The following is a 13134-nucleotide window of genomic DNA, read 5'->3' on the forward strand; positions in this document are numbered from 1 at the left end:
AATATGCTACTATTGTAATCATGATCTTCCATAAATATCCTGGGAACACTTGTAACCAGGGGCGTATCTGGGTAAAATAGCGCCTATGGCAAACACTGAAATTGCGCCCCCCCATTGCTTGCACAGTACATCACACCCGATTGGGCTTGGCTCTTTCCATTTGAGCACATCAGAAATCCACTACTGCGTCTGCGCTAAAGCAGGGAAAGGTAAATATTGCAGGCGCTACTGCGCTTGCGCCACAACAGACACAGACTGTCAGTTGTGGTTTCAGGGGAGACAGTGCTGGAACAGAGGGAGAGAGGAGGACCGGGGAAGCCTCCTTAGGATCCAGAGGTTTCCCCCTCCAAAGGTAAGTATCCCCAGAGGGATTTTTTTTAAGTTATAGCGTTTAAGATCCCTGACGACTCAAAGTAACGCAAACGCTTGACTTTGTTTTTAACGTTGCCCGTGTAACATCGCCCGCAGGAAGGTGGATCGGGGAACGCTTGTCATCAGGGGACTTCGCTGAATACATCTTCCTATGTTGTGCTGGTGATTATTCAGCCTGTGACTTGAACTGAAGAGATGTGTGTGAGGACAGTGAGTTGACCTAAGAATGTCCAGTACCCTCTCCCTACACCAGCATCTACTTCCTTATCTAGTCATTGCTGGTCAGTGCTCTTATCAGGATGATCTCCTTCAGCAGGGACCTGTGAATCTTCTGACCTGCTGCTGTGTACAGTGAGCCTGCTGAGAGCAATGTGGGTAATGTAGGCTGTAAATCTGACAACGCTAATATAGCATATATAGAGAGGCATATATAAATATAGAGGCTCACAGTACACAGATGCAGGTGAGAAAATTCACTGGTCCTTTGCTTTTATTAACACTGCTGCAGGAGATCATTCTAATAAGAGCACTGACCAGCGTGAAGCTCTCTGTCTCTGCCTGCCACCTTCTGCACAGTGTCGACTCAGTTCTGCTCCTGTGTCACCTTGTGGCGTGGCTGCTACTGCTACACACACATTCCTCTCCTCTCCCAGCCCCATAAGCCCCAGCGGCTCCATGCCACCAATCAGGAGGGGGTTGCGAGCAGCGTTGCTGAGGCGACGGCAGAAGCTGGCTGGAGGGAAGTGGATGGGACAGAGTCCTCTCCCTCTTAGGAATTTACTAAACGGCCGCCGGTTTGGTTGGGAGGGAGGGGTGATTTGCTGACTGATGCGCCCCCTGGGAGGTGAGTCACAACGGGCGCCTATAGCAGGAGCCCTATGTGCACGGCTCCAGATACGAGTCTGCTTGTAACCCACAAAGGAAGTACTTTGGACTGCAAATGAAAGATTTGGGATTGAATCTTGAATTGCTGCCTCAAAATTTATATTGCGCTTTTGTCCTGACGGACTGAAGGCGCCTGAGCTGCAGCCATTTGGGCATGTTGAGTAGGCAGTAGCAGTTCCAAGGAGCCTTGCCCAATGACTCCTTACAAAACAGGTGTAGGCTTTCTGAGCAGTAAGAGCCAAGGAATAAATACTGGTCACCGGTGTCAGAGGTAGAGCCCTTAACCACCACACTAGCTACAGCCACTTTTAGTATTTTCTGAAAAGCAAACGTGCTATCAGAATAACTTATGCATAAACCTTGCATATATTTATATGACAAAGCAGTGTTGCAATTCAGATGTCTATGTGCAGAATACCTGCACATAATTATGCAAAAATACACATTTGCTAATAGCCTGTCTCTTGTGCATATTCCCTGCACAAAATTCTATTCTGAAAGCAAACCTGCCCTCAGAATCATCTGAAAAGAGCACTTGCTATTGCAAACAGAATGTCTGTGTATAATTATTACACACCACTGTTATCTGAAAACTAGCATTGCAAACAGAATGTTCTGTGCATATTCTTTGCACACAATTCCACACTGCATTCAGAATATCTTTGTGCGAATCCTTGCACATAATTCTTATCTGAAATGCACCCTTGCATTCAGAATATCTATGTGCTAATTCTTGCACATAACTCGTATCTGAAAGGCAGCCCTTTGAAAATTTATGCACACAAATCATTATCAGAAAACTTGTTCTCATAATATTTGTGCACAAATCATTATGTGAAAGCATACTTGCTTTCAGAAGATTATAGCCATCAAAATATGTATGCGTGTACTTGCATAATCCCCACCCACAGCCATTCATTGTAATCAGCCACATTTCAATCAGAATGCACAATCCCTGATTGTGGAAAATTTTTACTTGGAGAACCAGATTTAAAAGTTTCTGCATTTCCTACAGCCAACAATTAAGCAATTGATTATGCATATGGCTGCTCCACTTCTAAAAGATTCCTGGGTACTTATCCGTTAGCCGGCCGCATCCTCTAGGTGGCGACAAAACTCCACCAGAGTTACATCTTTCCCTACTATCCATGTCGGCCTGGAGGGGGAATAGTAATTAGCGCCACCTGCCGGATGCGCCCGGCTAACGGATAAGTACCGATTCCTGAAATCTAAAACAGATATCTCTTTTAGAAAAAGACAAACATTTTCAACCAAAACATAATGGTTTCAGTTTAAATACGTAATGCTGAACATACGCAACTAGCACATCTCCCTTGGAAGATGAAAACACCTGAGGCATATAATTATCCTAATCAGGCTGGATTGCCTCTGATGCCCTGCATCGATTTGAAATATTGGTAACATTTATTCCATCGTGTTTCCATTTTCATGCTTTGCCACCTTAAACGTACAGCATTATATAAAGAGGAAGCAAAGTTATAAATGGCAGAGACCACAATTTCTAATTATTAGATTTTTCAGTGATCATCTAGCAAGCTTTACTGCTGCATTTCTGCCAAACCATCCACCAGCGCTGCAAGCGACCACTTCATGTCACCTGTGGATCCCTATCTCCGCAAACAGCATCTGGCCTTAAACACTTTTGCTTCCTTTTAAAACTAACATCCAAGACCTTACCTGGTTGGTGTCAGCCTGCGCTTGGTTCCTTGCCTTGAAAGGAGGAATCCTCCATAGCGGGTGGCATTCAGGAATGTAGTGTCAGTCACTATGTGCTTCCAGCGTCTGTTTAAAACAGGCGCTTGGCATCCCACATGAGGCCTCAGGTTCGCTCCCCAAGCGGAAAAAGTTCCGGAAACAATCCAATTGATAACTTTCGCCGGAGCCTCAGTGCGGAATCACAGTCTACCGTTACAGCGCTGAGTCAACAGTTGGAAACTGTAGTGTAACTAGGCTCTCAGGGATGCATGTGCCCTCCTCACCAGCCACCTCAAAGCCAAGATCCTTATGGATCACCGTGCAGAGTCCCAATCTAGTTACTCCTGTAGGCAGGCAGAGATATGCTGGCCTTACCCTTGGGCTTCCTGGCAGCCCAGAGATCTTGCATCTTGTCTGTCCAAGGGACAGGAAAGCACTGAGGATAGGTAGGAGGAGGTGGTACTTATATTGCATCTTGTGCTTTCTGTCCCATTGGCAGGCGGGGCAATCTCATTGTTGACATGTTCTGGAGGCAAGCAGGAAAAAAGGTTTTTTACCACCTGTTTAGACTTGTTCTTAACGGCAAGAGTGGTTAAAATGTAGAATATCTTGCTACGAGAAGACATTGGGCTCTATTCACAATCACACATGCGGTAAGAGATTTTTTTTACCGCCAGTGATAATTTCCGCATTTTTTCCACATTCATTAAAAATGTTCCGCATGTTTCCCGCATGCGGGAACAATGCGTAAAAAAAAATTGGGAAACATGCGTAATTACTTAGTAAACATACGGAAACCATGCGGAAAAAAAGTGGCATAAAAAAAACTTGTCCAAAAAAAAAAAAAAAATTAAAGTTCAGCAAACACAGCACTCAAGGCTCCAGACTCCATTTAAGTCAATGAGAAGCGAAATATATCACCAAGTACTAGTAGGTGATAAAAACCAGTAGATAAGTCAGAAATAAGGCGCCTCTTTTTTTGGTGAATTTTGTTTTTTTTGCGGGTACTACAGACTTATGCGGACTTTTACCGCATTTTTTACGCATGCGGATAATTAATGCGTAAAATTTTACGCATGCGGTAAATGTTCATACGTGCAATTTTGTGAATGTCAAGATGGTCTCATTTCAGTTGGGAATTTACCACAAGTGCATTCTCGCATGCGGAAAATTATTGTGAATAGAGCCCATTATGGCAAATTCTATATTTCCATTTTATAGGGGCTTGGATTCTTGCTTTATATGGAGCCCCTGCAGCTAGGCTTGCTAGGTGTAGAAAGGCGATGCAGAGTTCTAGTCCGGGAGTTTCTGCCCTTAAAGCAGTTTCGGCGCGTTGCAGCGCAGAACCATCGCAGCAGCCGCTCGTCCTGGCAGGACAGCGGCAGAGGAGTTGATCGTTGGGTGGCCTAGACACACGCTTATCCAAAGACATCAATCTTGTAAGTGCAATTTGTATATTGCGTTTTAATCCATCAAAAGTTTAATGCACTATAGGAGCGCTTTTCCTTTTTTTCTCTTTGCATGCTATCCACTGGTTCCACCCAGAAGAGAAGCTGCTCCACAGTGCACCAACGAAAGTTTATCTAAAAATTCAGTTTTGTAGTTAGATAGATAGCGCTAGACATAATCGTTTTTCTTTTGACTTGTCTATTGTGTGGGTCCAGCAGCACTATCTACCATGGCTGAATCCACAGAACTAATGGAATTTCTGAATGAACTGGAATCTACTAAAATCACAAATTCCCCATCCAAATGGGATGTTTTAAAAAACAATATACAACAGCAATTAAAAAAGATCGCGGAATCCATCAGGACGGACAGGACGGTTGAAAAACCGTCACAAATATCGAAGAACCAAATACAACAAAATAACGAATCAACCAGGGAAATTATAGATTTGTTTAGAGAACTTGAAGATGCATTGAGATATGAATGCGCCCAGTGGCTGGATTCATCGTTTTTAAGTGAATATCTGGAATACAACATGGCCCCAAGAGGGTTAAGAAACAAGAAAGAATGCGAGTTTCTAGAAGATGATCTTTTAGAACTTTGGAAAAAAGTTGCGAATTTAGACTCTATACAGTGGATGAAAATCGTCATTTTGCAACGAAATCGAAATCTCACTAGAGTAAGAGAAGTACTACCAATCATACGAGAAGATCTAAGCAGGTTTAAGGAATTACCTGCATATGGAAAATGGGAAGAAAAGACAAAGATCACTCTAAATACCTTTGAAAAAGAACAAATAACAAAAAAAGCTAAAAAATGTGAAAGAGATAAAAAGGATTACGCTTTAGGGCAAGTCCATAATTGGTCTCAGGTCAAAAGACCTGGAAAATACAACAAACCAATAGTAAAAGAACCAAACACAAGTTTAAACAAAAAACCCCTAAGGGAAACCCCATCATATACAAATATCCCGAAGGAAAAAGAAAAAGAAAGACACGAAATCCCTGAAAGATGGCAGAGAAATACACGAAACAATCGCAAAAGGGAATACAAGAGAGAAAATAAAACACTAACGAAGAAGGGACCAGGAGACAAAAGACCACTGAGGGACCCAAATGATCCTCCCAGAATCCCACAGCTCGAGTTTGTGAATTTTCCGATTGAGGTTTTGTTGGATAATGCCAGAACAAGGCAAACTCGGGGTACACCGGAAATAATCAATCACGCGGAAAAAAGCAATTATGAGGCAAAAGGAGCTAGACCGAAACAAACACGGAATGATAATCCGAGAGGATTTAATAAGGAATATCTCCATACGGCATTTAAAAACCAGAATTATTATGGAAAATTCAGCAATAAAAGATACAGTCGTCCAGACCATCTAAAATTGTTAAGTACAAAACAAGCCCCTCATCAAACCTCCTTGGATCACAGCCCCTCCAGCACATCACAGAAAGAAAAACAACTAGACATACAAACTTCCACCATGACAAACATAGAACTAATAAAGGATTCAACCACAGAAGAGGAAGAGCCTATTATGGCTATACAACAAGCACATGTTGAAATGCCTATCAGAGATCCCAAATTGGTCCATTTTTTAGGACTACCCACCACCCTCCTAGCGGTGAAGAGACAGTTAGAAAGAGAAGACGAAGAGGAACAAGGGGAGGGTGGAGATTTGGAAAGCAAAAACAAAAAAGGAAGGAAGCAGACGACTCAAGAATCGCCACAGAGTCCACAACAATAAAAATTTTCAATCTCTCATCCCATATATTGGGTGATGGAGATCTTTCTTTACTCAGAAAAGGTCTAAATTTTGCACCTACAGCAAATCCTAATTCATTTCAGTTGTTTAAGGACCTTCACAGGTTCATAAGGACATTGACATTAACCTCCTGAGCGGTATGGACGAGCTCAGCTCGTCCATCACCGCCGGAGGCTGCCGCTCAGGCCCTGCTGGGCCGATTTGCACCAAATAAAGTGCAGCACACGCAGCCGGCACTTTGCCAGCCACGTGTGCTGCCTGATCGCCGCCGCTCTGCGGCGATTCGCCCCGAGTAGCGGCGAAAGAGGGCCCCCCTAGCCGCCTGAGCCCTGCGCAGCCGGAACAAAAAGTTCCGGCCAGCGCTAAGGGCTGGATCGGAGGCGGCTGACGTCCATGACGTCACTCCGCTCGTCGCTATGGCGACGATCTAAGCAAAACAAGGAAGGCCGCTCATTGCGGCCTTCCTTGTTTATTCTGGGCGCCGGAGGCGATCGGAAGAACGCCTCCGGAGCGCCCTCTAGTGGGCTTTCATGCAGCCAACTTTCAGTTGGCTGCATGAAATAGTTTTTTTTTAATTAAAAAAAAACCCTCCCGCAGCCTCCCTGGCGATCTCAATAGAACGCCGGGGAGGTTAAAAAGATTTTTTGCCTTAAAGGAAAAGAAAAAATCCAGGGCTATTCTGATACAGGAGGCACAGACAACTGATAAGGTACAAACAGAAGACGATTGGATTAATATAGATCTAGATGGAATGTTAAACATGATCGATAATGATAGAGATCTCGAGGCCTTTATAGACTTAAATGATCTTGAAGATGAACAGAATTATTTACCCCATGAATTCTTAATGGAAATGGGAATGAAAGATACGGGTTTGAAACCAAAATCAACATTTTATCCCACACAGGCAAAGGGACAATATGTCAATGCCTTTTATCAATCAGTTATGAGTCAATTCAATAGTTTATGTAAAAACAACCACCGGAAAAAACGAGGACCTTCTCAAGGAAACCTCACACAAAAAGAAAATGAAGCATTGGAAAACATGAAAAAGAATAAAAATTTAGTCATCAGACAAGCTGATAAAGGGGGGGGGGGGGGGGGGGGCATAGTGATTCTGAATTTTGATGATTATCAAAAGGAAGGTTATCGACTTCTGGAGGATGGGAGAACGTATGAGAAGCTAAACAGCGACCCCACTGCACATTACACGGAGGAATTAAAGGCCATATTAACGATTGGAAAAGAAACGGGAATTCTCAATTAAGATGAATTCAGATTCCTAATGCCAAATTTCCCGGTTATACCTTATTTTTAACATATTCCAAAAATTCACAAAAGCACTACAAACCCCCCCCCGGTCGACCCATAGTAGCTGGTATGGAGGGCATTCTAGCCCCCATATCAGATTACATAGATCATTTTTTACAACCCATAGTACTAAGCACTCAAGCTTTTACAAGAGACTCTCTCCATGTCTTAGAAATCCTGACCAATTACAGTTGGGGAACAGATTTTTTGTGGGGATCACTTGATGTTTGCTCATTATATACAAGCATCCCTCATGAAAAAGGCTTAGAAGCCGTGACATACTTCCTTATGGAAGAGGGGTCCTTTAATCCTGAGCAGGCACAGTTTATCTTGACCCTTTTAAAATTTGCTTTGACACACAATTATTTCACCTTCATGGATGATTTCTTCCTGCAGATCTGTGGGACATCAATGGGGGCGGGGTTTGCTCCCAGTTTTGCCAACCTGTATATGGCATATTGGGAAAGAACCTACATCTGGTCCAATAATCCCTTTGGAGCAAACCTCGCCCTCTACACTCGGTTTATTGATGATGTGCTGATCATATGGCAAGGCACGGAAGAGAAATTTGATCAATTTGTGGCTTATTGCAACAATAATGATTTTGGACTTCGGTTCACACAGGTTGTAAACAAAACAGAAATAGTATTTCTAGATCTGGAATTATATACAGACACTGACATGGAAATAAAATCAAGAACCCACTTCAAACCCACCTCTGGAAACTCATATTTGCATGCAAATAGCTGCCATCATCCAAAATGGATACGAAATATACCCAAAAGTCAGTTCTGTAGGCTCAAAAGGAATTGTAGCAGTGAAGCTGATTATCTCATACAAGCACATAAACTGAAGGAAAAATGTATCGAAAAAGGATATAAGGAAGAACTACTACAAAGAACACTAATGGATTTCGGATTGCGAAAAACAGCAGATGGAAAAGACAACCCTGATAAAGGGGAAGACACAAAATATGAAAACAAAACCAATGGAGGAGTGCATTTTATAACTACCTACAATGGGAAATCAAAGGAAATACAAAATATCATTAGGAGCAATTGGCCACTAATCCAACAAGACCCCATTTTATGTAACCTAGTACCTAGTAAACCTAAAATCATTTTTAAAAAAGCCAGATCTATTAAAAACATTCTGGCGCCGAGTAATGTGCAAATCCCACAAACACCACAAAATCTCATCGAAAATCTGGAAGAAATTCCTGGAACTTATAAATGTGGAGTCACCAGATGTGGCTGTTGCAATTTTATACCTCACGGACTCAAAACCATACAAGACAAAAAGGGCACTGTTTTTTCATTGAAACAGTTTATTAATTGTGGCACAAAATTCGTAGTCTACTTATTAATATGTCCTTGTCCTAAATTCTACGTTGGGCGAACCACCAGAACCCTGAGAAAAAGATTTGGTGAACATAAGTGTAACATCAAAAATAAAGTTCAAAAGCATAGCGTCCCCAGACATTTCTTGGAATATCACGGAGCAAATCCGAGCAAAATAAAAGTGGTGGGTTTAGAAAAAATCCCCACATCAATAGCCACAGGTTTAAGATACAAAAAACTGTGCGAGCAAGAAATGCAATGGATCTTTAAGTTGAACAGTCTGTCCCCCGAGGGGTTAAATGAATACGTTGAGGTTAAAAGCTTCCTATAGAAACACCTTGGACATAAAAGACTCATCCTCAAATATGTGTGTCATTAACAAGTTATTAACAAGCTGTTTGTACAGTACTGTATCAATATATTTTAATATTCATGATAAGATAATACATATATTTCCATTCCTTCTCCTAATTATACAGGGAGCAAAATCCACAAATTAACAAGTATAATAATATTATTCCCCATCCCAATGGCCCTAGCTAATCCCCACATATTTCCCTCACTTCCCCTAAATCACAGTCATATCCCTTTCTCCACAAAAAATCCCCCCCCCCCCCCCCCCTTTTCCCATCCTTTCCCAATTTTTCCACGGACCACCCAACGTCTTTTTAATAAATGCATTCCATCATCTTCTCATCCAGATACAGATATATATGTAAAGCTCATTTCCTCACCTTCCCTTGCTCAAACGCATAAGATAAGGCAATTTATAAGAGCTAATTTAAATACAACAATTAATAATTTCATCCCCCTGATTGGAATTAATCACTTGAATAATATCCACTATTCCCTGCTTACATGAGAAATAGCAGGTTAAGTAGAGGGTAGAAACCCCTGCAAACATCAAATAATTCATTAGTTCATTCATCTAATTATTCACATATTCAACCAATCAACTATTCATTTTCTCTAATGATTCACATTATTTTCTCTAATAATCCATATTTTTTGATAATTCATATAACGAAATCAAATGATAACATCTAACAATAACATATTTGCAAATAATAATAATAAAAATTAAAAAATTAAAATTAAAATTAAAAATAAAACAAAAATAGGCAGCTTTTTAATGCCATCCTGCAATTTGCAGTTGGTTTGTAAAGAATTCTAGATTCAAATCAATGTACATACATCAACATTAATAATCTACATAGCAATGTGTATTTTTAAACAATGTATATAAATCTTATAAGCTTATGCATTTGTATGTGATAGATTGTAATCAATTTTGATTTTTACGTGTTTTTTTATGTATATATTTTTTATGTACTTTTTATGCAATTTCAAGCACATTCATGTATTTTGTTTTTTATAATAACAACATTTTTTAATACTAGGCTTCACCCATCTAATTAATTTCCTAGCACATAATGTGCGTTCAAAGGATGGGCTGTTTTAGCCTAAGTGTTCTTCCGTCCAGCGCCCGTTAAACGCACATTTAGCACAGTGATTTCGCGCACATCATTTAGCTTCTATTAATTAGCTATGCGCATACATCTATGCGCCACTATAACTAAGCCTCCACACAGCCCCTACGTCACCTGAAGAAGGCGTGGAACGCCGAAACCGGTAGTGACGTAGAGGCACACACGTGCGACGGGCACGCCCCCTCATCCCCTCCACGCTACAGCGCGTTGCAGCGCAGAACCATCGCAGCAGCCGCTCGTCCTGGCCAGACAGCGGCAGAGGAGTTGATCGTTGGGTGGCCTAGACACACGCTTATCCAAAGACATCAATCTTGTAAGTGCAATTTGTATATTGCGTTTTAATCCATTAAAAGTTTAATGCACTATAGGAGCGCTTTTCCTTTTTTTCTCTTTGCATGCTATCCACTGGTTCCACCCAGAAGAGAAGCTGCTCCACAGTGCACCAACGAAAGTTTATCTAAAAATTCAGTTTTGTAGTTAGATAGATAGCGCTAGAAATAATCATTTTTCTTTTGAGCAGTACTTAGGTGCAGGATGTCTTTTGATTTGTTAATTAGCTTGGGCCATACTTGTGTCCAAGGGAATGTTTACTTTTATAATTACCTCAGGCAGATATCAATTGCCCACCATTTGGTGAGCCCTTTTCATACAGGGAGAGCCAGGAAGCTACTCACAGCAGGAGGCCCATTCAAAACCTGCTTCCCACAGACTGACGGGCACCGCTAAGAGCAGATGCAGATCTTATATGATTTTTTGCCTATTTACAAAACACTATAGATAGGTTAGTTATGAGATCGGTATCATTGGATCCATAGGGTCCTGCTGAATCTCTTGATACCAGTCGAGAGGGGCCCGGGGCCCCTACAACCCAGTTATTAAACTTCTCAGGAACTGAATCCTCTACCCTAATCAAGTTTGGTATCATCTGAACTGGCATATTCTGAGGTATATGAAAATGTGATGGTCATGTGTGTGCGGAAAGCGTAAGCCGAGATATGACAAATATCATATTTGGTGGACATGGGGAACCCATCCAGGGAGCTAACCGCCCATGTCCAACCCCTGGGCTGTACTTGAGACTCCACCCAAAGATGTACATTGTTCAAAAGTGTCTGCGAGGGACTCCTCCCTCATTCCTCCATTTTCCATCTTCATGAGAGCTGCTGCCACTTTGAGGAACAAGTGGTAGCCATTTTGTTTGGACTTTGAACTGAGCTGAAACCAAAGACTTTGCTGAAACTGAACTTTACAAGTTTTCCCACACAAGGACATCTTTCCATGAACCTAAGTATTTTATCCTTTTCTTTTCATACTGCGCTATTAATGTCTCAATAATTGTTGATTTTAATGATTGTCTGTATATATTCAATATTTATATTGCTTTCAATAAACCGACGCTATCATCAGTTGTTGTTCCAGCTACCCTATTTTCAGCCATACAGAAACTGAACCCGGGTCTCTGAAGAGACGCTACTCTTGTACTGATTCTAGCTAGACAAAATAGAGTGTGTTTAACCGTTTTTATTTAGATCTAGGCTCAGACAGACAGTCAGTGGGCTCCTCTGTCCCATGGTAACAGAGGTAGTGGCAGTTATACCCTGAAATAGTGTGTAAATTGTAATTACTGTAACTCACAGGCTCCCTTCTAGTCGGGCTGCTACCCAAATTCCGTCGATTTCCGTGCACCGATTGCGACCATAGCTTGCATGGTCTGTGTGCTGAAGCCGATTGGAAGGCAATTTTCAGTCTGGCCACCAGGGGCTCTGTGACAGGCATCCTAAAGCCAAATACTTTTTTGTTTTTGTTTTAATACTCTAATTCCCTATAAACTAAACAAGCCACGCCCACAGGTTTTCAGAGAGCCAAGGCACTTTCAGACAGTAGCAAGGGCTCATGGGAGCTCAGTCTGGGCAGGAGGAGGGGGAGGTATTACTAGCCAGAGATTTCAGAGGCAGAGGGGAGGAGGGGGGAGGATTAGTTTTTTTTGCTCAAGATGCAGATAAGCTTGCCTTTGTGTAATGTTTACAAACAACATGGCTGCTGTCATTGTATCACAGGAAGAAATATTCATATTCTAATAAAGCTGTTTGCAGCTAGATTTGCTGTGTAAACTATCTAAACTTTAGATAAGATATATAGACAAGCTACTTGTTATAGTTAGTTTTTCATCTCAGATCTGCTTTAAATCCATTATCAAGAATAGGAGGTCTGTCCTCAGAGATGGTCTGTCTAGATCCTGCGTTTAAAAGTCTCCCTTTATTTTCCTTCAAAAAGGCACCATCCCTGCGTGATAAGACTAGTGAGGTCAGTGAGAGTAAGATTTAGGGGCTGCAAGATGAAATAGTCACATGACAGACGAGGTCAGTTTCCATGCACAGACTGTATACAATGTAACAATGCATTGGGGGTGGGGCAACAGAGGGCTTGGAAATCTTGTCCTGAACCCTTGCAATGGCAAAGGTTTTGCAATCAGATGTTTCATTGATTACACTAGGTTTCCTATATATAGTATAAAATGCCCTTGTGGGCTCTTGTATGACTACTCAGCCGGTTAAAGACAAAATGTCCTCCTACAAATCAGCTATTAGGTATGGCTAGATGGACTAAGCTGTCCCATGTCATTTTATAGAGAGGGGACACAATGTGGCCCAAATGCATTTTCAAATATAACAGAGCAAAGATATTTACTGAAGGAGAAAGCATGGTGGATTAAACATTTAGATACATTACACACAAATGGTCTGAATTCAGAATACGATCTGCTATCTTTTGAACTACTGTTTTATTTCTTTTTCTTTTATTT

At 41.5% G+C, this 13134-nt stretch overlaps 1 protein-coding gene across 3 annotated transcripts in view; it reads right to left on the minus strand.

Annotated features, from left to right (window-relative positions):
* B4GALT1 (beta-1,4-galactosyltransferase 1) overlaps positions 1-13134 on the minus strand; it is a 311629-nt gene that overhangs the window by 138292 nt on the left and 160203 nt on the right. The gene's annotated exons all lie outside the window — the stretch shown is intronic.

This window comes from Hyperolius riggenbachi, chromosome 1, assembly GCF_040937935.1.
Source record: "Hyperolius riggenbachi isolate aHypRig1 chromosome 1, aHypRig1.pri, whole genome shotgun sequence".
Classification (NCBI taxonomy): Eukaryota; Metazoa; Chordata; class Amphibia; order Anura; family Hyperoliidae; genus Hyperolius; species Hyperolius riggenbachi.